At 33.4% G+C, this 27,019-nt stretch overlaps 1 protein-coding gene across 3 annotated transcripts in view; it reads left to right on the top strand.

Annotated features, from left to right (window-relative positions):
* Nucleotides 1–27,019, top strand: part of LOC123314772 (supervillin-like) — a 275,601-nt gene that overhangs the window by 220,341 nt on the left and 28,241 nt on the right. The gene's annotated exons all lie outside the window — the stretch shown is intronic.

Raw genomic sequence — 27,019 nt, 5'->3', positions numbered from 1 at the left:
GAAGGGGGTGTTCTGCAAACAATATGCTCAGGTAGGAGACTTGAACCACCTAAAATATTTCAATTCAAATTTCGCTTTACCGGTATCGTAAATAGCTTGCCACATACTCGTAACAAGGTACATCTAGTGGCTGTTCCATTTTGGCCGCCAGTTCGAGGTTTGTTGTTAGGAAGTAAGAAATTGAATAATTTTTGTTTGACACATTGTCTGAAAAGTTTAATAGGTGCGTGGTGTTACATATTTGGTTTTATTGCTTTCATTGATTAATATTGTTTTACAAACGATGAGCCTTTTTAATAATAGTTGTAAAAGTTTCAAGAAAACATCTGTTGAAAAGACTAAAAGGGAGTGCGGGAGGCTTGACCCATGCTATGATTGGGAGTCATAATCAGTGGTCCAAATTCCCGTACTGAGCTTAGATAATGGTTTGCTTCGAAAAAAGAAAATTGAATAATAGAAATAGATATAGAAAAATATATAATACAAAGGTTCAAAAAAGTAAAAAACATCTCGGAAATAAGTGAGAATGACTCTGAAATAGAAAATATATATTTCATACGTTGATACATCTGATGATGAGAACCTTGACATAGACAATCGTTGGTCATTGGAAATTGTTTTCTTTCAATGTTTTTCCTGATTAACAAACTTACGGTCAAGTCTCTCTTGCCCCCTGTTCAACTCTCCTATGGGTTAGGGAGACATGAGCCAATTTTCGGTTCCTAAAAACAGAATTACTGTACCCAAAATGTTCATCTCACCATCACTTTACTATTATCTATCGTTACCTATTTCGGCATGATATATCTTCACGCAAAAAAATGAGTTGCTCCCATTTACAGATACAACTCAAGTGGCTTAAAAATGAAAAGGGGTTTATCTCGCCCCATACTTCTTCACTTCTGAATTCAATAATGAGGATAATTTTTGATCGGAGAATTTCTACCGCATTTTTGTATCGTTTTCCATGCGACTTTTACATGCGTGTTCGAGACCTGTCAATATGAATTTGGCATCGTTTCTTGTATTTGTTCCGCTTGTCAATACATTAAATTGCCTCTTAACGAGTTCTGCCTTCTTGTCCGCATGCAAAATGAGCATCGGCTGTTTGTGAAACGGCAGTGAAAGCTCCTGACAGAATGATGCATCGTTCAATTCGAAACAAAACTAGGTGCTATCAGCGAATCGTGTCACGGTCGCGTTTGACCTGCAAGCCAAGCTGCGTACAACTTCTTCGATAATAGCGAGATTGATGAATTACCCATTTCTGATACGGTTCGTCTACGATTTGCCGAAGAGATCTAGCGTTCAATCGGACCAGGTTTTTTATCAATAGACTATCGATGAATCACTTCCTGGCTTCGATTGTTGGAAGAAATTCCGTCGATTTCATTGAGGATTATCGACGATATTCATATATGGTGTCGGATTCCACACCTCGTAGTCGACTCGAGTGATTGCAGCGAAGGCGATAGGGATAATAAGAGAAACAGATAATAATTATTGTAGGTTGGCACGGAATGTGTCGTAGAATTGGTAGTGTTTGTGTCGGACCCATTATTATTTAGAGTACTGATGAGGGCCGAAAGTCCGAAACCTTTGTCTACCGTTAACAGTATTTAAGAGGGCTTCTATATGTTATAATGAGTAAATATTTTCAAATACTGAGAGATTGTTGAACTTCCAAGCATTTGATTGATCAAAATCTCAATCCAAAATGTTCTTCTACGTCAGAAAACTAAACTTGACTTAAAATCCTATTTCACTTTCATTCTGTTATAATTTTTAATTGGATCGATAGACCTTATCATTGCTGAAACAGAGCTTTCATTAGCTTTTTAAAAGTACATAAATAAAAATTTAACACTTTTCTGTCATGTCATATATTATGCACACAGAAAAAAAAAGATGCAAATAGAAACTACATTCATGCGAACTACAGCATACTGACAAACAATTCAAAGAAGTAAAAAGACATAGTAAAATAGTTTTTACTTCGTGTTTTATAACTTTTGTTGAACTCATTCCGAATCAGTAAATTCAAAGATGTCACTCAATCTTCTATCCTTTCCATATATATATATATATATATATATATATATATCGGTTTAAAACGCGCGACGACGTTGTCCGATGCCTAGATTCCATTGTTTGCGATCTTCCCATTGTCCTATTTGTAAGTTTCGATCGCTCATTGCTTTTCGTATTCCCTCCAACCAGTTTTTCTTTGGTCTTCCTCTTCGTCTTTTTATATTTGGTATCCACTCCATTATTTGTTTCGGTAATCGTGTTTGTCCCATCCGTTGAACATGTCCATACCAGATCAGTTGTTTTCTCTCTATATCATCCATGATTGTGCCTTCTACTCCCATTTGATTACGTACTTCCTGGTTTCTTATTCTTTGCATTCTTGATATTCTAGCCGATCTCCTCAACGCATCCATCTCTGCAGCTTCTATCCTCTTCTTATTTCTTTCTGTCAGTCTCCATGTCTCGGACCCATATGTTAATTGGCTTTTGATCATTGTATTGTAGATGTTGTACTTTCGTGATCTAGTTATGTTTTTGCTCCACAGTAGTCCATTCAAACAGCCAATCACTTTTCTTGCCGCTGTTACTCTAGATCTTATCTCATTGTCATCTGTGCCGCTTGTGTCGAACTTCACTCCCAAATACTTGTACTCCTCGCAAGGTTGTATGCCTTCTGCACCCCCAATATCCAGTACACTCTTTTCGTCTCCTATACAAAGATATTTGGTTCTTTCTAGGTTCATTTCTAATCCCCAATATTCATATGTTTCTTTCAGTTTGCGTGTCATGTATTCCAGATCTTCTTTGTCTCCTGCGACTATTACCTGATCATCCGCAAACTGTAAGGTGTAAATGTTTGTATCATTCAGGGGTATACCCATCCCAGAACATTTTCGCTTCCATTGCATTAAAGCATTTTTTATATATACTTTAAATAAAGTGGTTGATATGGTGCATCCCTGTCGTAAGCCCTTATTGACATAAAATGGACTTGACAATTTGTTTCCTATTTTAATTCTAGATGTTGAGCCATAATATAGATTCTTCAATGCCCCAATCAAAGTCTGGTTTATATTTGTGTTCTGTAGTGTTTCCCATCCTTTCCATACGAGGATATATTGAGAAATTCTTAGCCTACTATAGAACCAAACAAAATTTCAATGTCGCAATATTTTATTACTTAACAAATTCTCCTCTTAATTGGATACATTTATTACAGCGAACCTGCTCTCTAGACCTTTCAAAAAAAATGTATCTTCTTGCTCTGTAAACCAGACCTCCACAGCTTTTATTAATTTTAGATGATAATCGTATGGAGCCAAATCTGGCGAATAAGGGGGGTGTTCTAGTAATTCAACATGAGATTTGTGTGCAGGGCCGTTGTCCTGCTAAAACAAACACCTTTGGATAGCTTTCCCCGTCTTTTCTCTTTAATTTTTTTCCGTATAGTGGTCAGTAATGTCGAATAGTAATCTCCGGTTATTGTTCTACCCTTATTCAAAATATCAATCATGATTAATGCATGACAATCCTGAAACAAGAACTTTTCCCAGCAGATTTTTGGACACGAAACTTCTTAGGTCTTGGAGAACCAGGGTGTCGCCATTCGATAGATTGTGTTGCTTTGATTTTGGATCGTAGAAATGTACCCATCTCTACGTCTCATCCATAGTAAGATGAAGAAGATGAAGTAAGAATGTGGCCTCGCAATTTGGTTTAAGAAGTCTACATCGTTTTCAAATCGAGCACAGATCGAACGCGATGCTTCTACCCTTGCACGCTTTTGGTCAACATTCAAACATTTGGGGATCCACTTTGCAGCAATTTTTCTCATGTCCAAATTGACGTGAATTATTATGATGAACGCGTTCGTATAAAATATTCAGTGCTTCAGATATCCGTTTTAGCCCAGTTCGACGGTCTGATAAAATCATGTCATGAACTGCATCGATATTTTCGGGAACTGACACAGAAAATGGCCTTTCCGATCGGTCTTCATCTTCAATTGAAAATTTACCTCTATTGAAGCTTGCAGTCCAATTTTTCACGGTCGCATATGAAGGACATTGATCACCAACCTCTTAACCCTTTTAAATACAGGTACTTGATGATGGCCCGATACTGCAATTTTTCAATTCTCACAATTTCGGTGGACATCTTCTTTCTTTTAATTTATTGTGTAACTCTGGTTTACTTTTTCGATCTCAAATTCCACACTGACACTTCTAATGAGCTATTGTTCGTTGCTATGGTAACGCAGTATTTTTTTCTGCTAGGAACTGGTCTAGGCTAAGTAGATATCAGTACATCCTCGTATATCACTGCTGATATATTTTGCCTTTCAAATATTATTTTCCGATCCTACCAACGTTCAATTTCTTTTTCCGTCTAATTTTATGCTTCCATCCAAACAATGAGGGAAGTGCTACCCCTTCCCATATGATCCCTGTAGAATTTTTTTGTTATACTCCATATATATTTTCGATAGGATTGAAAATACAGTAGTGTGGTGGAAGGCAAAGAATTTCATGACCATATATTGTTCCGCTAAGTAATATACAGGGTCATCTCTAGACTGATTAATTCATTCAGGAGATGAAAATATTTTTCATTCGAGAAGAACTACTTCTTAACATACTGATTCACAAGAGGCTACATTAGGAACAATGACCTCTCTTCCTGTCGTGGTGTTGTCAACCGTACTTTCTTGGTCTTTCAGTAGTGTTGTTATTTACTTATTTCTCGTGATCGTACAATGAAACTCAATTTACGTATACATACCTATAAAAAAAACATACCAACCGAAGCATGACAGATTATCCCACGTGATACCTTATTAACTGTTTCGAACCACGATTTTGGCCATTATGGATGGAAAGCAGTCTGAGTTGTAGCAGAATTCCGGCCACTTGGTAAATTGAAGAATGCAGAAAACGATTTGAAACGTTAAGGTCCTAAAGATAAGATTACGCATGCTTCTCAAAATATTGTGTAATTTTTTATTAGACTGAAAGTTCACGAATAACCAAAATATTTCATACTCGAAACACCAGATTCTGTAAAAAGTAACGCACAAGATTCGTATCTTCGGTGTTCACCACTTTTTTTAACAGGTCAAATTTCGAACAGGTTTAATTTCAAATTGCAAAACTCACAAACGGTTTAATCGAATGAAATTAATTTGGGAATATAGTTTTTCATTTGATGAATCTTTTTCAAAAACAAGATATCACCCACACGTCTTCCAGTTTTCTCATTATGACCATTACGTACCATACAAAGTACAAAAATTCCAAAAACCCAACCCGTGAAACTAAGTTGCATGCTATCTAATGAATATGTGAACGTTTTGTAAAATAAAATTATTCTTGATATCATTTCGTATAATGACTGTTTTCGAGTAATTTGATATTAAATTTCAAAAAGTATTTGTGAAATTTGAAAAATTGTGTACTTTGGCTGAATACAACTCTTTTTAAAAGATCCACAGATGTGTAGTGTTACAAATTTCGCTGGTTATTCTGAAGGTAATTTTTTTTTTCCAGGGGTGGCACAATCATTATGAAATTTTTTTTTATCAGGGCTGAATCGGAAAAAATGGTATGAAAAAAATGTTTTATTTGACCTCAGAAATCTACTGTTAACTGTTAAAATATGTTATAATCAGTGGACAACTGATTCTTTCAATATAGGGATGAAATGATTATACTTGATGAATTTAAATTTTATTATGAAAGTGGGCATTATATCCGAATGGACATTTTTTGAATGAAGTCCTCTCCTCTACCCACAATTTTCGTTTATCTGCTTACTCGTACAACACCCTGTGTGGACCTCAAATTCCAGAGTTCGAAGATAATGTGTCATCTATTGGTTTAAAGCAGAGAAATTTCTACATCCTTCAATTCTCATTGAATACACACACGTAATAAATGGAATCCATTCCATTATAAAATAAAAACACCTTAGTACCTGTTTGGGCATACTTTGAGCTCATTCAAGCTGAGAAGCATTAAGCTTGTGAATTAATTCCTGGAATGGACGAAGGTGTATCGGTATTAGGTATTAGTTAGGATTACTTCGTGTCTCATGGTAGGGGAGCCCTAGAGGGAAATTCGGGATTTACTCCAGCGTATCAGACTAATTTTGGAACATGTAGAGTACTTTTTCTGGTGATGAAATCTTCCATAGTTTGTTTAATTATAATTGGTAGGTGGTAATAAAACACACTTTTTATTCATTTATTTAATCTTTGGCGATCGATTTCGGTTTTCCAATTTTAACCATCATCAGGCCAGCTGAAAGCTATTACAATTTTAAGTTTCAAGTTAAAAATGGAAAATTGTGTTTTGGTGAGAGTGTGCAATCTACTCATCGTACATAGAGGTTTTTTACAATCTTCAATGTATGATTGTATATTAGATTTAGGTTGAAAATACGGGTGAATTATAATTTATTATATGAAGATTTAGATTTCTTCTTTATGGGGTTTTCGGTGGAAAATTGGTAGAGTGCCTCTACCAAAACTTAGACCTGAACATAGGGGAGGGAATTGTCAGAATAGTTAAAAAAAAACGATCAGTACAGGGTGGGCAAAACTCGTTGTTTACTGAGGTGTTCTCGGGAACTATAGCAGCTAGAAGAAAACGGATGACACATTCTCTAGCTTTTTTTTCCTGACTAATCCAAATCTGAAAAGAGAACCGGCCTATCATTTCTAGTTTTTGTGTTATAAAGAGAAATTGGGATATTTGACGATTTCGAAAAGTCTTCATAACTTTTTTGTCTTTGAAGTTACAGATATGAAACTTGAACCTTTTATACACTTTTATACGTAGAATCTTCTGACAAAAGATCTTTTTCCAATTCAAAAATAACAAATTCAATGAAAACGAAAGTTCGCCTAAAGATTCGAAATGAAAAAATATTTTGAGCTAGTCAGTGGATTTAACGTGAAAACGTGCCTCTAGCAGGTTCAAGTTTCAGATCTGTAACTTCAAAGACAAAAAAGTTTTGAGAACTTTTCGAAATCGTCAAAATCTCATTTTTTGCTAATAACTGAAAAACGAATAATCGTAGGAGGCTACGGTTTTCATCATTCTTTGTTTCTTTGGAAAAGAGTTCGAAAATGTGTCATCCGTTTTCTTCGAGATCCTCTCAGTAGACAACGAATTTTGCCCACCCTGTACATATTCGAGCGTATCAGATCAAGATATAAGAGTGTGATTAATTACGTGTTGAAAAGTACACATTCTATTAATCTGACAATTTTAGAATGACGAAAATGTATGGGGGGCGCCAAACTAACAGAAAAAAAAAACGTGTACATTTTCAGTTGCAGTGGCTTTTTTCTTATTTTGGAGTTAATGATTCAAGAATAATGCAAAAAATATAATCTGACAGATTCAGCAAGCCCAAACAATAAGTCATATGAATAAGTCACAAAAATAAGTGTTCTTGAATTATCTCCTCTCCTAAGCATAACATTTTTCTACGTTTTTGAGAAATATGGATATACTCGTATGTAAAGGTTGGGCAAAATTTGATGTCCACTGAGAGGATCTCGAGAACTATTAGACCTAGAAGATAACAGATGACAAATTCTCGAGCTCTTTTTAAGAGAAACGAAGAATGGTGGAAACCTACAATTCTTCGTTTTTGAGTTATTAGCGAAAAAGGTGTTGAAGATTTCGAAAAGTTCTCATAACTTTTTTTCTTTGTAGTTACAAATCTAAAACATACATCTAAAAAATAATATTTGTCCGTTGGATTTCATTCGGTATCAGCTTTCTTAATTTTTTTACCTTATAATAATCCTCCTGGAGAAAAATACGGATCAGAGTAGCCATTTATATGAGTTATCTAGTAAGTTACAGATCAAATTCGACATTCATAATAAATTTTTCGAATAGAAAATTCCAAATACATTGTTATATTATTATAAAAATTAAAACGGGATTTGATCTTTTACAACCATCAAAACCTGTCTCTTTATTGGCATTAGATATCGCCTGAATTTTATTCTTTGAAAATTCTTGCACTGGGGAAAGATGAAGTAACGTACCTAGGTATATTTTTCCTCATAGTGTCTATTTCTTGCAACCCGTAAAAGCGGAAGATGATTCGAAAAATCTTCCTCAGTTTTTGCTTAAAATTCCTCATCTGAAATATCCCTCATCAATTTTTAACTGACTGTACTTTCAATTGCTTCACTGATGAATTTTCTATTGTTCTTGCATTGTAAGTTATTTCTCCTCATAATAATCTAATTCATGTCTCATCTTTTGGTTTACCGTAAAGGTACCATTATTATTGTTAAAATTTCTGTTGGGGATTAAAATTATTTTCAATTCCTAGAAAGATTAAGTAATCTATTCAAAATGCATCTTTCATTTTGTTGATGAGAAATTTCTTTTACCTGCCTCATACTACCAAGAAATTTCTAAAATTGTCAAGTGCCACCTCCACTTTATTAGAATTAGGGTTATAAAGGGGATGGGAATAAGTCAAAATAAGTTAGTTCTCCCCAGTAACCTGTAGATGCTGTTGGAATAGCAAAGAACGTGCTGTGTTTGTAATTTATAAAATTCGGTGTGGTGAAAATAAGGTGAGTTTGTCTATAAAAGTTTAATCATAGATTTTTATTTATTGGATATAATGTTAGTCAATAATAATATATTTCAACAGTGCCTGTTGAAAGTTTTTACCGTTTTCAGATATTTTCTAAAATAAAGAAGTTATGACACATTTTCGAAATGGACAAATATCAAAATTTGGTTATATCTTCAGGACAAAGATATCGCGAAACGGTCTGGACTTTTAACAAAAATCGAACCCAAGACTTTTTTCAACGTCTCTCCCTATCTAGTCTAGCATACCAGAAACAGCTAAAACCAACCAATTTGAGATACCCTGTACTTTGCTGTCAATTTTTGTTATTAGATTTAGTACATAATTGTTAGTTAACATCGAGACATGCAGAAGGCTTTCAAGCAGAGTTTCACTAACTCATGAAGTGCTGTTCTTCTGAACATTGTTAATCTTTTGGGTTGAAAGCAGTATATTGAATCTACCGATTTTTTGATCTACTTCGATGGAAGATGTGCTTCAAATCTTGCCTCATACAATGATAAGGGTTAAAGTCACTTACCCATAAGATGAAAATTGATGTTGGAAATAAACTAACGAGATTAGAATTCTGTCAAAATCATAATAATGAATTTTTCTCTCAATCCAATTCCAATGAATAATGGCACGAACACCAACCTCTATTCGAAGGGACTTTATTGGTGGAACCAATGTAATAATTTAAGTATGTATTATGAATGTTCCTATAACTCCTATAACAATGGATTCAATTTGGATGGTATAGCTTGTACATATGCTAGATAATTTTCTGTTCGTTATTATCATCATTCACTATCCTGATTATTCCATCAACTTTCGCTTAACAATTATTTCCTTAGTGTTTAATTGTGTTGTAGAATTACCAAGCATCTTGATTTACCGGCTAGAAGCATGCTCATTTTCTTCGGCTAACGATGAAGAACTTCCTGCGTTATCTGGAAGCTGATGCGGATAGTACAATTTGTATCACATCTTATTATTACTCAATATAAGAACAAAGTTGATGAGAGAAATTAGGAAATTATGTAACTCATATTCTCGTTTCTACAAAAATGGTTCGTTAGATGTGGTCATTTGTTTTACTCCTTTTTCTCAATACATGTAAGCATTATGAAACGAAAAAGGAGAACAATAATGGATAATACCCATTTAAATCACCCATTTGTTTTCGCCATAATTAGTCAATAGATACATATATGTATTTATTTTAAATTATGAAATCCTTCTCTCAACCATCTTTTTCGATTCATTCCATCATGTTGTACTCATTATCATTTGGTACAGTATTTCGGTTTATTAACCCTTCAATTATGAAAAAATACGTTCTTGTGTTTGCGCCCTTGTTTCTAGGACTGTCTGCCTTGCCATTTGTGCCATATATATACCTGTTTTTTTTTAATACATATTGAGTATAAAATGGATTCAAATTATTGAATCGGACTAACTGTAGATAATTGCAAGTAACTTCTGTTACTTGATGTCTCGAGCACACTTTTCAATCAAGCAGTTAGTACAGGGTGGCCCGTTTAAAATTCCCTATTCCCTTATCTGTGGAAGTATAATAGCTACAAAAAAAGTTTCATATAAAAGTTGTTCATGCTTTTTCGAACTTTATATTTTTGATAAATTTTTAAAAGAAAATCAATTATGTACAGGGTGGTGGCAAAAAGTTATGTTTTGTTAAATGGAACACCCTATATATTATTAGATATTTGAGTAGAGCTTGAAAAGACATTTACAAAAATTTGGGTCAAAGGATCTCTGTGATTTTTTTGTTTTTGACTTATGGGCATTTATCTGTCAAAAAGTATCCAACTTCAAAAGCCTGTAAAATGTAATCTATTGAACCTAAAAAGCCCTACGTGATGTCAAAAAACTTGTAATTTAGTCTCCTACTTATTAATGTTTCCAATTTTGAATACTACCAACAAGTAACTAGTGTTGCCAACATCTCAAAATTGTAGTTTTTCTCAATTTTTTTGAAAGGAACACCCTATATATTTGTACATCTTCAAATAGAGAATTTCAAGAGCTATTTGATAATGTATCATATCATAGGTCTCCTAGTCATAATTTAAGAGGTACTTATCAATTTATGTTGAAAATAATGTAATTTGATTCTTATAAGTGGATTTTTATATAGAAAGCGTTGCTATAGCAACAAAAGTTATATCCATAATCCAGAGCTGACATTTCTAGCTTTGACACATTTTTTTATGTTGCTATTGGTACGATTTTACTCATTCATTACTAAATTATACCAATATTTTACCAGAGTAAATTACTTGTAACTCTTAAGTTATGACCAGGAGACCCATGATATGATATGAGAAAATTGGCGTGAATTAAACAACAAAATGTTGAGAGAAGATCAGGCTTCTGAAACTCATTTATAAACCCATCATTGCGTCACCTATGTATTACCTCCACAAGGTGTTTAGAAATTTAGATGAAATTTCAACTTACACTTCTAGCCTGTATACCATCAAATTTAATCTTTAAATTCTTGCACACTTGACATCAGGTGATAAACTAGATGAGATAGGCTACAAATAGACAACAAAATGATCAAAATCGATGCACAACTTAAAAAGTTATTTTAAAATAAATTCGTTGAACATCTCGTTTGTCCGGTTTTTTTTTTTGTCCTGGTGTGGAGGAAAATAAAGTTATTGCGTCTTTATTTCTCCTCAGAGAATCTATATACCACAAAACATTAATATTTGTTACTCCTTGGTTGCTTGTTCTGGATTCGATAATAGATATGGAGCCATCGCTAAATATTAATCCTCGACGAAATAATAGATATATGCCGTGCGGAATACGTGTAATTCCACTTTTTTTTTTCCGAAGTAACGTTATTTTGAATCCTGTGGGGATTATCGACCTTCTCAATCGCGGAAAATGAATAAATCCCAAGTGAGATGGTAATGAGACAATAATAATAATCGCATTCAATCAGGATCGATGTGGAACTGACTTTAATTACATGGGCATTCATTTAATATGCTTATCTCCAACCGAAGAAGTTGTCGCAGGAAGCTATCAATTTCTGGATCAGAGCAATGACCGTAAAGAGATTGGCATTAGAGGCACTAACTTCTCTTGAGGAAAAATATATGAGTTCTCAGAAGAACGTTACTATTAGTACCTAAATAGCAATAATTTCATGCTTTTTTTCGAGGTTTCAGATATATTTTGAAATGAACATAAATTCAAAAGAATATGTGTTCCACAGATTTATGATGAAATTAAATGATGCCTATCATTATGAACTTTTTTCTTGAATGTCTCGTTCTTGCTCACAAATGACAAGCAAATAAGAAGAACATACAGGGTGTGGCGTAATGAATGGATAATATTGAGCCTGGGGGTAGAGGACTCTATGGCGGTTCAGAAAAATATATTTTACGTTTAGTAAAAGTGCCTTGGTTTTCGAGATATTGGAGATTTTCGAAAATTAAAGAGAATTACACTCTTCGCCACTCGTTTTGCAGGCAAGACTCCAAATGAAGGAATTTTTTCAAACTGTTTTTTGGATAGTATTCCTGAATAGATGATCTATCGAATGTAATTCATTATTTTTGAGGCGCATGAATAGTTCTTCATGAAAAGAAGATCTAACTCAACTTTTCCGTTTTGCAATTTTTGTTTTCATAAGTTCAAACTAGCGCGGTGTAAAAAATAATATGGTTACCTGAGAGCCAATGCAAGAAAAAACATGCCAGTTTCATTGAGATTCCGAAATGGTATAACTCTCTGTATTCTCACAATTTAATACAAAATAAATTCCTATTGCAATCAGTTGAGGCCTAGTTTAATGTAAACAGTGTTTTTTAAATTTTTATCAGCAAAAATGAGAAATGCAAGCAGAATGAAGCAATCGTCTATGAGAAGGTATAGAGCATTTACTGAAGCTCATGGTGGCCTCTTAGAAAATCTTTTGTGATATTCAATTCAATGAAAAGATACTCATTTTAAAATTGTTGATATCCATGCAATACAGCTATGATTTATTAGAAAGTGTAGACTATAGAGCATGTATCAGAACTCATGGTGAGCAAATTAAGCATCATTTGTGATTTGTGAAACTTTATTCAATGAAAAGATATTTTAAAATTGTTATTTTTTCTCGTTTTCTTTTATCATTGAACCCCAACGTTGTGAAATAAATATTTTCAAGTTAATTTCAAATTATGCATTAAATTTCAGCATTTTTGTAACAAGGGTCTTGACTCAATGTAATAAAAATTACCAAATTTTCAGCTTTTTTTCTTAATTACAAAAGTGCTGGAATTCACTTCGTTACTTGAAATTCGCTTAACAACTATTAACTTTATAACTATAGGGCTCAATAATGAAAGAATACGAGGGAAAAAAACCAATTTTAAAATATTGAATCGAGTTTTACAAAAAGTGTTCAAAGTGTGTATCAGGAGCTGTAATAGATGCTCTACAACTTCTTATGAATAATTGCTTTATTCTGCTTGCAAGTCCCATTTCAGTTGCTAAAAATTAAAGAAAAAGGCTTACGTCAAACTCTGCCTTGACTCATTGTAATAGAAATTTATTTTGTATTAAATGCTGATAATAGAGTGAGTTATACCATTTCAGAATCTCAGTAAAACAGGCATGTTATCCCTTGCTTTGGCACTCAGGTAACCATATTATTTTTCACACCACGCTGGGTTGAACTTAGGAAAAAAAATAAGCAAGACGGAAAATTTGAGTTAATTCTTTTATTTATGAAAAACTATTTATACGCCTCAAAAATAATAATTTACATTCGATAGCGCATCTATCCAGGAATACTATCCAAAAAACAGTTTGAAAAAATTCCTTCATTTGGAGTCTTGCCTGCAAAAATAGTGGCGAAGGGTGTGATTTTCTTGAATTTTCGAAAATCTCAAATATCTCGAAAACCAAGGCACTTTTACTGAACGTAAAATATGTTTTTCTGAACCGCCATAGAGTCCTCTACCTGCAGGCTCCATATTATCCATTCATTACGCCACACCCTGTATAATAACAGGTTTTCCAATTTGAATAGTCCGTTTCATTGCAGCTGTCATATTCACAGCTATATTCTATTGACAAATGACAATTGAAAAGTTAATACCTATAAGCTGCAACATAGAAATAGTTGAAATTCTCCACTAAAGTTCGTGAAGTTGAAACTACCTACCTTCTATATCTTTTCAAGTTCAAATTGGCGCTAATCAAAATCAAAATGACATTAGTCAAAATCAAATTGACAATATCAATTTCAAACTGGCATTAATCAGAAGCAAATTGGCATTAATCAAGTCCAAATTGGCATTAATCAAGTTCAAATTGGCATTTATCAATTTCAAATTGGCATTCATCAATTACAAATTGACAATAAGATCAATTCTGAATTTGAATTCTTCATTGGAATAAAATGTATTAATATAAATAACAGCATAATTAAAACTATTCGAGAATAACGAATTTTCTCAAAAAATGTATATCTTGCAAATCGAATGCAGAAAAAATGAATCTTTGGATATGAACGATGAATTTTGCACAATTAACAACCGTTGCCTTGCCAATATTATTTTGAACGATATTCTCTAATTTCTGGAAATTCTGGATTCTACCATTGCGTTTCATTTACAGAACAGAGACGGAAGATCGTGTGTTTTTTAATAAGTTATCATAAAAAGAGACGATTTCAGACTCCCATTGTGTTTCAGAATCAACGTTCATTACTGTTCGCTGTTCTTTGGATACCTATTAACTATTTCATCATAGTCATTCAGAGTATGCAAAGATTTAAGAGACTACGAATACATACTAAGTAATACTTTTTGAGATGTTGCAATCAGAAAAACTCCTAATTTTTAAACGTAAAAGACAGAGAAAAAGAGCTGTATTGATCTGTGTGATCAACTGATTCAGTTCCATTCAAACTTTGATGTTCGATTTTTACAATTGCAATTTTATTATGTTTAATATAAATTTGAAATTGAGAAATGCCAATTTGAAATTGATAAATGCCAATTTGAACTTGATTAATGCCAATTTGCTTCTGGTTAATGCCAGTTTGAAATTGATATTGTCAATTTGATTTTGACTAATGTCATTTTGATTTTGATTAGCGCCAATTTGAACGAAAGATGTAAGATTCTATTAAACCGATCTGTACTATCGCAATTCTTTTTCTTGTGGAATTAACAGTACATTCGATACTTTCTCACCACTCACTTGTTGTTTTTCTGTTATCCACACCTTCTGTGTCAGGGACGTTTTACAATGAGCCCATCCCATTCTCGAGTGTAAAAAATGTACCACTATATGATAAGGAATAGAACGATATGCAACAGTAAAAGTAAATATCGCCGTACAATGCGAGTGAGTATACCTTCAAATTACGAAATAGCCATTGAGTACAAGATATATTCCCTAATCAGACAAGAGCATCCTCCTAAGATTGAGAAACGAAGATATTTAAAAGGCAAAATCGTGTTATTGAGCGATTCATCGATATAATTTCCTAATCCGGACAAGATTCAAAACCCTACTCGCTTGGAATGAAAATGATGTTGCTATTTTATTTCCATAGCCGCATAGCATTCATTATATCGAGTTTTAATATAGTAGTAGTAGGTGTAATCAAGGTCTCCTACGGCTAGAGGAAAGATCAGATGTTGCATTGTTCGTGAAATGTTGTATATAGGATAGTTGTTGTTAAGTGCAATGGAGCTTCGGTACCTATAATTCAGGACATTATTTTGATATTTTTGCTTATTCAAATGATATTTGGAATATATCATGAGAACGTCCACCTCTCTAAAAATATTATGTATAAGTATCCCTTACTCAGAAGATTCATATACATACTACATATTTATACCGACATGACGGGACAAAATTATCTAAACTTCCTCACGAATTACTCCATCACCTATGCAAATAATTTTTTTTCAAAGTTCTCGAAATATTTTACCTTTCGATATTCAGGGTTTTTCACGAGCGGTTGGCCATAGCTTAATGGCGAATGGGGGTCAACTAGGCCTTTCAGAACAGTTGCTTCTTTTGTACCCAAAGCCATTAGATTCGGAAAAACAGGCTGGTTTATGGATTTCGGTTTAAAATTTCGATAACCATAATTTGAGAACGAGTAGTCCGATTTTGATGAAAATTTGTGGGCTCGTTTAATTCCAATAGCCCTTCGAGATGGTACAGGAAATTCGTAAATCATCAGGACAGAACTCAAAATATTGAGATTTGTTTTTCAAATAGCAAAATCTATATTTTTTAGAATTGGAAAAAAAATGATTTTTTTCAATATAATTCAATTTTCAATTCGCATGGTACATTTGTTACAAAAGAGAAACAAAGGAATATTTCAGGTTCGTTTTTGAGAATAGAGTCCTGTTTTCAATTATTTAGTTATAACTTTCACGGCCACCTGCTGAGATTTTGAATAAAAAAAGCCCTATATTCAATTATTTATCATTCTGAATCATCAACACACACCAAGTGTTCAAGTAAGCTGCCTAAAAAACATATTTGAAAAATGTATTATTGAAAATTATCAAAAGCTAGGCAGAAGGACGGGTGATGTCTGTCTTTCAATTTTATTCACATAATAAATATTCAATGTATAGAAAATCCATATTTTCTGAGAAATACGAACTTCTTTATATTGCAGAGCAAACTCACTCAACAAATAGGTAATACATTTTCCTAGATCGTACTTATTCGTCATTCTATCTAATATTTTATAATTTCGAAAGAATTCATACCTACTTAATTCAATAATACATTTTTCAAATATATTTTCAAGGCAACTTGCTTGAACTTGAACACTATTCGAGTACGGGCAAGTGACAATCAAAATTATAATTAAATAATTGAAAACATGAAAATATTCTCAAAAATGAACATGCAATATGATGCGAAGTGAAAATTGAATTTTGACAAAATTGTCTTTTTTTAAATCCTGAAAACAAAAAGTTTTCAACAGAAAATATAGATTTTGATTTTGAACGATAAATCCTAATGTTATGAGGACTGCTGATTATCTTGAAATTGCATCTACCAGCTTGAAGAGTTATTGGAAGTCAATGAGTCCACAAAATTTCATTAAAATCGAACCACTCTTTCTCACGGTATATACCTTTTCAAGTTCAAATTGGCGCTAATGAAAATCAAAATGACATTAGTCAAAATCATATTGACAATATCAATTCCAAACTGGCATTAATCAGAAGCAAATTGGCATTAATCAATTTCAAATTGGCATTTATCAATTTCAAAATTGGCATTTCTCAATTTCAAATTTAAATTGAACATAATAAAATTGCAATTGTAAAAATCGAACATCAACGTTCGAATGAAACTGAATCAGTTGAGCACACAGATCAACATAGCTTTTTTTCTCTGTCTTTAACGTTCTAAAATTATGAGTTTTTCTGATTGCAACATCTCGAAAATTATTACTTAGTATGCTCGTTAGTATGTATTCGTAGTCTCTCAAATCTTTGCATACTCTGCGAAATGAAATAGTTAATAGGTATCCAAAGAACAGCGAACAGTAATAAACGTTGATTCTTGAACACAATGGGAGTCTGAAATCGTCTCTTTTTATGTTAACTTATTAAAAAACACACGATCTTCCGTCTCTGTTCTGTAAATGAAACGCAGTGATAGAATCCAGAATTTCCAGAATTTAGAGAATATCGTTCAAAATAATATTGGCAAGGCAACGGTTGTTAATTGTGCAAAATTCATCGTATCATTCATCATATCCAAAGATTCATTTTTTCTGCATTCGATATGCAAGATATAAATTTTTTGAGAAAATTCGTTATTCTCGAATAGTTTTAATTAATTATGACGTTATTTACTGTGTATATCATTCAATAAAATTTTTTCATTATTACATTTTATTCCAATGAAGAATTCAAATTCAGAATTGCCTATTTGATTTTGTTTATTCTCAATTTGTAATTGATAAATGCCTCGATAAATGCCAATTTGAACTTGATTAATCCAAATTTGCTTCTGATTAATGCCAGTTTGAAATTGATATTGTCAATTTGATTTTGACTAATGTTATTATGATTTTGATTAGCGCCAATTTAAACTTGAAAAGGTATAGATCCCCTCTGAACATAGAGATATTTTTACTTTATATAGGGAACTCTAACGATTTGTCAAAATCAGCTAAGCGTTCGTTGCCGTGGGCTACACAAGCTTTTACCTCCATTGATTCGCATGCTGTTTTGGTCGAGGATTGTGTTTTGTGCATGTTTTTGGAAAAAATGTTCTTCCCGATGTTAGATTAGAGTGATAAGAAATGTCTCTTTATAGTGATTATAAAGAGCCCCACGGTAACGAACAATCAGCTGATTTTGACAAATCGTTAGAGTACCCTATTGAATAACAGCCATCATAAAATGGAGAGATTCTAAAAATTATCTATATTGAATTGGACATTTCAAGCTACTACTTCCTGATAGAAGTGTCAACAAAATACGACAAAAATGAAACCGTTCCAATTGAATTATACAGTTCATTTTACCGTTGAGATTTTTTCAGAAATACCAAATACCATTTGTTTCACATCATTACGCGTCGTCATTTTTCATCAACCGAAATTGAAGAGTCGACAGAGCTCATTAGAAAATAGACTTTCGAATATCTGCACGACTCAAATTGTTGGTTGATGTATAACGATTTTGATAGGTGAAATTCGCCATACTCCAATTTTGGTCTAGTTCGAATACGAGGAATATATTATTTCATAATCAGAAAGCGATTTCCCTTTTTTTTTGTTGCGCGGAAATCTGAGACACCACTTTCGTTTAAACATTGGTTAGTGATACATATTTGAATTGATAATATTCATAAAAATTTGATGAGTAAAATCAATATGCATATTTCTGCGTTCATAGTGGACATACATATGCCGCAACCTAACGTACACAAGTCTGTAATTTTAGAATTTTGTATCGGAAACGATTTCAAACGATTGATCAAAAAACGTTATGTCCTTCTTGAACAACTAAGGTGATGGTTGAGTTCGTGGGTAATACCGACTCGATGGTTTCGGAGTTAGAGGCATCTGGAGAGGCAATTTGTAGTAGGATTTATAGAGTTATCTACATCATTTTGGCCTATTTTGTAAAACGTATCGACAAGCTTTCGTCAGCCGTCTTCAGGGATTCTCTTGTTTTCAACCTAAGGATAAGGTCACATTACTTTCGAGAAAAATGTATTAGATTTCTTTCGAATAAAGTGTGACTGAAAAGAAAATTCTCACAAGAGGACTCTTGAAAACGGCTAGCTAATGCTTGCAGAAACCTTGGACAGAATTAAATGATGGAAGCAGTCCAGTACCTGGGTCGCATGGATCCTGAATCTGAAGTGTATCAAAGTTCATTAATTCACGTCTGTGCTTCTCACATCTTTTTATTTTTTAGTTGTTCACTACTACCTACATATTCCAAACGATCTTTTTCTTCCTTGATTCAAAAAGTTCACTATTGGAAATAATGAACCAATAGGTACGTGGGCTGAAAAAAACATAATTTTAAAAGTATTTTCAATGCATACATAAATATGTTTCCACACACTGATTTTTCAATCAATGAATTTACATTGCACACATGATTTTTTCATATAGGTTTAGGTACAAGGTGTATCCGAAAGCATGTTAGTTATTTAACTGTCTTATTTTAAATGGGTAATCTATCTTTTTATTTTATGATTTATTTTCCTGAAAATTCTTAATCTTTTTTATGTCATACCTTCAACCTAGTTTTGACATATGAAAGGATATGGACATGAACTTAGCACAAAGCATTTCTTTGAAAAAATAAGTACTAATCATTGAATAAACTTCAATTCCTTCGACAATATTTCTCATACGTCAATAACGTATTCAGAATTTTCAGTTGAAAGAGTTCAAAGGACTATCTTATGATTTTCAATGAAAGAGTGGGATCATGTACCGTTCTGAAGAACCCCGCATATGTGAGAAAAGCTTCTTCCAAAATTGATCATGAATTATTATACATTATTATACATTTTCCTCTACACAATGAAACAAAAAAGTTCACGTGCACGTAGTAAATTCATCTCGAATAGTTCGATACGATAGAACCCTTCGATTTGTAGTATTTTATATGCGTTAATGCGTTGATCCATTTCAAGTCACATTCACAATAAAATGAGTTAGGTATACGTATACGCACTAGACCTCGCATTGATCGACCTATAAATAATAGTCACCATTCCACCTCCGTATTTTCTTTTCAATATCTTGCCACTACACACTTGCATACGCTTCTTCATTACCGTCGGATAATTTTTCAAGTGAAAGTTCACGAACCTACTGACATTGCTAACATTTTTATAGGCTGTAATTACAGGAACATCATCACACTTAAATCTTGAATCCTTGAGACTACTTGACCTCTGTGGTCTATGAATCTGTATATGCAGAAACCATTTCAAGGTTATTCGAATTTTGGATGTAATGAAATATAAGTAGGGGTTTCCAAAACTCGTTTTTATTATTTTGTATTTTGAATTTATTTTCTGATTGGTAATACCTAGCACAAACGTATTATATTGTATACGGATTTATCCGGATTTCTCACTCATTCATAAATCTATACTTTCAAAAATACACAACTGAGGTATTATATGGTTTTAATCATGGCGTGATATTAAAATGTTAAACAAAAAATTCGCGAAAATTATTTGTAAGAAAACTTGCAAGAACGGTACAAATAAGACAAAGCATTTTCATTTATAATTAACGAATTGACGATTATCTGATAAATACCAAAAGATATTTAAAGTAAGGAATAACAATGGATAATTATCAGAAAAAAAGATCATATATTTGGGGAGCCGACGATGCTAAATCAGGATTTACTCGAGGGTCGTGGAGACCTAGTAGATTTTGAAGATTAAATGGTAAAAACAAAAAAGGTTCTTTGATGTATGCCCTTTCAGCGGTGGGGAAATCGTCTGCAGGTTTTCAAAGATGTAAAAAAAATCGTCAGGTATACATACTCGAACGAGTCAGATTAAGATACTGTATATTCCCTACCTGTCTCTGATAATAAATTCATGTTAATCTGACAGTTTGCGTGGTGGGGCTCGCCGTATGGAAGAGTTGAAAGTGGCTAAAAAAATATTTCGAGCGTGTCAGATTTTTAGAGGATATGTTAATTGGACCCAAAGGAAACTACTTTTCAAGAGACTAACAATTCGAACGTGACGCAAAATCACAGAGGTCCTTTGAAAATTAAAAAAAAAATTGTTACCTACTTGTACATACTGGAGCGTGTCAGATTGTCATACAGATGGTTAATCTCGGTGTTGCAGACGCGTTTACACATTAATCTGATACAAATTGGGGAGGGTTTTCTGAATCTGACGGTTTGAAGATGATAACAAGGCATTTTTTTTAAATATCTCCCTTCCTGTACCTTTAATCGTTTCAGTATTCATTATGAAAGTTGTGGATAATAAAATTCAATACATCTTTTGTCTGAAGCAATTTTACATACTCTTAACCGTTTTCGAGTTAGAGGGCGATAAGGGCGAGAAGCTTAGCCACACATACGAAAGGCCAAGGTCAATGTAGAAACCCAGTCTGATGTACACTCATCGCCATATATCTCAAAAAATTTCAAACGTGGAAAAAATTACTTGGGACAAAATTTGTAGAGAATGTTATGCTCTACAACGTTTATGAGGAATCCAAAAACAATTTGAAGCCTAGGAGAGGAGATAATTCAAAAAAACTGGTTTTTGTGACCTTTATGGCCAATTTTTATTGTTTGGGCTTGCTGAAACTGTCCGATTATATTTTTTCCGTTATTCTTGAATCATTAGCTTCAAAATAAGAAAAAAAGCCACCGCGCTCGAGAATGTACACGTGACTTTTTTTTTCCAACTTTGGCGCCCTCCCACACATTTTCGTCACCCTTAAATTGTCAGATTTAGAGAATATATGCTTTTCAACATGTAATTGACCACATATATCTTAATCTGACACGCCCGAGTATGTACAGGCTGGGCAAAATTATACCTGAATTACATTTTTTTCAACCCAACGAGATAGAGGAAAATGCATGGCACATTTCCTTTCACATTCTTATAAGTTTTACATTTTTGCTGTATACTTACCGCCTGATAGGTCCACTTTTGAAAATTATGAATTATTGTTTTCTTTTGTTGAGTCTCTGCCCTTTGCATTAGTGAATGACTTCGTTATAATTGGAGACTTAAACATAACAGAACTTAGTCAATATTACAATTTTGGCAAGTCTACTAGAATAGTAAACGCACTCCTCAATTTTCAGGGTCTTTTTAATCTTACACAGTGTAATTCTGTTTCAAACAACAAGAATAGACTCTTGGATGTGGTGCTATGTAGTGAAGATGTTCACTGTACAGTTTTAAGACATGAATCTTCTTTGGTAAGGGAGGATGCCTGTCATCCTGCTCTTGATATAATCCTTTCATTTTCTTTGACACAGCCGAAAAAAATTAATACAAATAACTGTCCTGCTTATAACTATGCAAAAGCAGATATACTGCTGATGAAAAACCTGCTTTCACAGGTTGACTGGGATGTTCTTAAGCATTTTTCGGATGTAGATTTGGCATTTGATAGATTTTATAGACTTGTTCTTGATGTGGTGGATGTTTGTGTTCCAAAAACTATTTCCAGAGCATTTCTATATCCTCCTTGGTTCAGTAGTGATATAATTAATAATATAAAACAAAAAAATAAATATCATAGACTATATAAGAGGCATTTACTAAGTTGTTACTATGAAAGATTCAATGAATTAAGATCCAAAATTAAAAAAGATATTAGAACTGCTTATAAAAAATATTTGATGAATGTAGAAGTAGAACTTCAAGAAAACCCTAAAAAGTTTTGGAATTTTATCAATAACAAAAAAGATATCACTAGGATACCAGGTGAGATGGAGTATGGGGGTGAAATCTTATCAGACGGTTCACAAATAGTAAATGCATTTGCAGATCACTTCTCTAAAAATTATACAAGGCAGGAACCGGGTGGTTTAGATAATGTTTGCAATGCTGATCGTGGTGGGTTTTTCCATATAAGTCAGATAACTGTGGAAGATATTGAAGAGGCTATTCAAAATTTGAAACCAAAAAAAAGTATGGGTCCTGATAATTTACCGGCATGTGTAATTAGGCAGTGTGCAGATATTTTTGCGAAACCATTTTTCATATTATTTAATTTATCCTTGAAAACAGCTAGTTTTCCGACATGTCTTAAAACAGCCTTCATATGCCCAGTATATAAAACGGGTGAAAAAGAAAAAATAGTGAATTACCGGCCTATTTCTATCATTTCAAATATTGCAAAAGTGTTTGAATCGGTCTTATATAAATATATTATGTTTCACGTGAAGAACAAAATCCCAGTTCAACAGCATGGTTTCACTGCTGGTAGGTCTACATCATCAAACTTGATCGAGTTTGTTGAATATTCCTTGAATGCCTTTTCTAATCATTCTCAAGTAGATGTGCTTTATCTGGATGCAGTTAAAGCCTTCGATAGGGTACCCCATGACATTATATTGTTTAAGCTTCTGCATATACACAATTTTTCACCTCATTTGGTTTCTTTTTTTGGTTCTTATTTGGGTGGGAGAACTCAGTGTGTGAGGATAAATCAATTTTTTTCTGAAAACTTCGAAGCCACATCAGGGGTACCACAGGGTTCAAACCTTGGGCCCTTGTTGTTCCTTCTTTATATCAATGATATTGTTGATGTTGTGACTTTCTCTGAGATGAGTCTCTATGCTGATGATGTGAAGTTATATAAGATTATTAGAAATCCTAATGATGCAGAGGAACTGAGGTCTGATTTGGATAGGGTTGTGGCCTGGGCTAAAAGAAATAAACTGACATTTAACAGTGCGAAATGTTATCTTGTAACATTTTCTAGAAAAAAGGTGGACCTTATCTATAATTATGCTGTGGACGGTGATCCCTTGACTAGACTCGAGAAAATCAAAGATTTAGGTGTATTATTTGATAGATCTTTAACCTTTAATGATCATATTGATGAAGTAGTTAAAAATTCTTATAAGATGCTTGGGTTCATTTTGAGGAACACTAGAGAGTTCACAAACTTTAGAACATTAAAAATCCTATTTGATTCATATGTTATATCTAGACTTGAGTATTGTTCGGTTGTTTGGAATCCTAGTTATTTGTGTCAACAAAGAAAGATTGAAGGTGTAATCAAGAAATTTCTTAATAATGTTAACTTTATATTACGTAAGAGTAAAAATAGTTTTAACAATAATTTAAAAAATTATAATTTAATAACACTAGAAAATAGAAGATTTATTGCTGAAATAGTTTACCTACATAAAACTATCACAAATGAAAATACTGACAGTGCTACACTTGATAAATTACTTTTCTCAGTACCGAGGATTAATGTGAGATCTCATTCTACATTCTATTTACCTTGCCCTAGAACAAATTCTATGAAATTTTCTCCAATACATTCAATGTGTGATAAGTACAATAGGGTTCAGGATGTATGTGATTTGTTTTCGCACTCAACATCTCAAATAAAGCGAAAACTGTATGACTACTTCTATGATTCAATAATTGCAACTTGAGAGTTCAAACTTGATTTCAATTTTTTTTTTTTTTGTTTCATTCTTTTGTTGATGATTTCAATTATGTATTGTATATTCAAGAACCGTAATGGTTAAAATTGAATCGGATTGATAATTATTAGTGTACAATTGTTATTAGTAATAGCCGACTCAAGAATCGGAAACTAGAATACTTGTATTGTGGAATCTGTATGAGTTGTATCAATAAATAAATAAATAAATTACGGTCTTTTTTCGAGAAACTAATAATGCCATCAACTGCATTTCTCTATCTTCTTTTGTTTTCGAGATATAGGTCAAAATTAAAATGTCAACTTTGGTCATTATCTCCGTTTCTGTTTGAGCTAGGATATTGAAATGAAAACATTATACAGACACTTTTACCATGGCAATCCAGTGGCGTACTATGATTTTTTTCCAACAGGTATATTTGCTGAGCTATAACATAAAGATCTATTTTTTCTTATGAAAACAGACTTAGAAAGACTGAGGTTGATGTATAATATATTTCTGAAGAGGTAAAAAAAATGGCGATTCTTTCTAAGTCATTTTAAACTACTGTTTTCATAAGAAAAAACACAAGTTTATGTTATAGCTCATCAAATAAACCTGTAGGAAAAATACATAGTACGCCGCTGGATTGCTATCAAAAAGTGTCTGTATTGTGTCTTCATTTCAACATCCTAGCACAAACAGAAACGGAGATAATGACCATAGTTGAAATCGCCCAAATTTAAATTTTGGCCTATAACTCAAAAAAAAAGACGATAGAGGAATGCAGTTGATGGCATCATTAGTTTCTCGAAAAAAGACGACATGAATGGTACATTCATTTTTCCTTATCTCGTTGAGTTAAAAAGTTGTAGTACAGGTATCACCAATTTTGCCCACCCTGTACAATGATCTATTTTTTACTATTCTGACAGGTTGTCCCAGACATTTCCCTAGAAAGAAACTATCAGAAATATGATATAGCCATGCATTCTGACAGTGATGCTACGATCAAACCACTAATATCATCGATTCTGAGATGGTATGGAAGTGCTGAAGAAGACCCAACGAAATAGGCAAGTATAACAAGGTCTGCTTAGGGTTTCTTGTCACTCATGAATCAAAGGGCCAACACATTTGCCAGAAAAGGAGCATGAAGTCACTCCATTTTCTCAGAACCTTTCTGGAACTCCTCATGAATTTTCAATCTACATGGTTGAAGCGAGTTGAAAATACTGGGTATATATCAATGGTAATGAAAAGGCCAATACATTTGCCAGGAAAGATGCATAATCTCCTTTTATTGACCCGGAACCTTTCTGTGGTGAAGGAAAATGTAGCTACAATAAAAAGTTTCAGGAGAAAAAAGAAACCAAATGAGAATTATTAAGGAATGATCTTGCGAGACTTGAACATTCCAAAAAGTGCCTTTAATACTGTGAGATCTCCGAAATATGTGGATTTTATCGGGAATATGCTACACCTTTTCACTGAATTCCTTCAGAGCATTGCCACCCCTGAAAGCACCTAATGAGAATGGGAGGGTATAGAAGTAACTAACGAGTGTCGACTCTGTGGGGAGGAAGATGAAAGAAGAGATGAGGGAAGAGAGAGATTATGGAGAGTAGAGAGAAGAACGATCGCCGTACTAAAAATGTGTCTTCAAAAACGGAGAAAATAGGAGTCGCTGCGATCGCATGGTTGATCGATAAGGGGTGGGGATTTAAGCGTCAATTTGAAATGAACAACCTTCATTTTATTTTAGGTTATGTGTCATCGTAGTTTTTTCTGATGATTTTTCAAATACGCTTCCTCAAATCCAAAGCAAATATGAGTTCTCTGAATTATATGCAATACAATACAAGTCACATTATAAAGGGGACTAAGTAATCAGCTTTATTCATTCATAGTAAATGACGAAATCAATGAAATTAAAAACAAATCACTGATCAAAAAAATTGTACCTACATTTGTTCATCAGGTATGTTAGTTGGTTTACTGTAATCTTCAAAATTATTTACATTCGCAGTGAGGAGTAGAACATATCAAAACAACAAAAAGTAAGAATCTCAGATTTATCACTTATTAGCCTAGTTGCACACACACCGATTTTGGACGGCCCGGAATAAAATCGGCTGGGTTGAGTACTCAATGTTTCTGACGACATTCGAAAGATTATCAGAGCGAGTCGTCAATTCTCCTAAATTTCTTTGAAAATCTATTTTCGAGACGAATATATCCTGATAACTCCAATACTGTTTCATCGTCTTAATCGAACTTGACCACGGCCCTATCGATTGAACCTTTGTATTGTATCGAACTTTCGAAAGAAAAATAAAAGATTTTTGAAGCTGCGATTATCGACCAGGCGGTTCACCTAACATGGGTGTCGCATTTTAGTAACGTAGTAAGAAAACATTCTCAGCTGAAATTATTCAACTCTCAATGAGAGTTCTGATCCAATTTCCACCAGTGAAGCAACTGCGATCACTCTGTAATCTGAACTGATCCTAATAGATTAGCCAGCAGTGGAACTACGATCGATCGACAATCTATCGACAACCTATCGATGTCGGATTTGATAAGGCGTTGTCCGCAATCTATTTACACCCGACAGTTTTCGTGTTAACAAGATGTTCATACAGAGGTTACTGATCATCTTTCGTACAAATTTTCAGCTATTCGACTTAAAGATA

Source organism: Coccinella septempunctata, chromosome 1 (assembly GCF_907165205.1).
Source record: "Coccinella septempunctata chromosome 1, icCocSept1.1, whole genome shotgun sequence".
Taxonomy (NCBI): domain Eukaryota; kingdom Metazoa; phylum Arthropoda; class Insecta; order Coleoptera; family Coccinellidae; genus Coccinella; species Coccinella septempunctata.
Note: the sequence above shows the minus strand (reverse complement) of the source record. Positions and strands in the feature narration are given on the sequence as shown.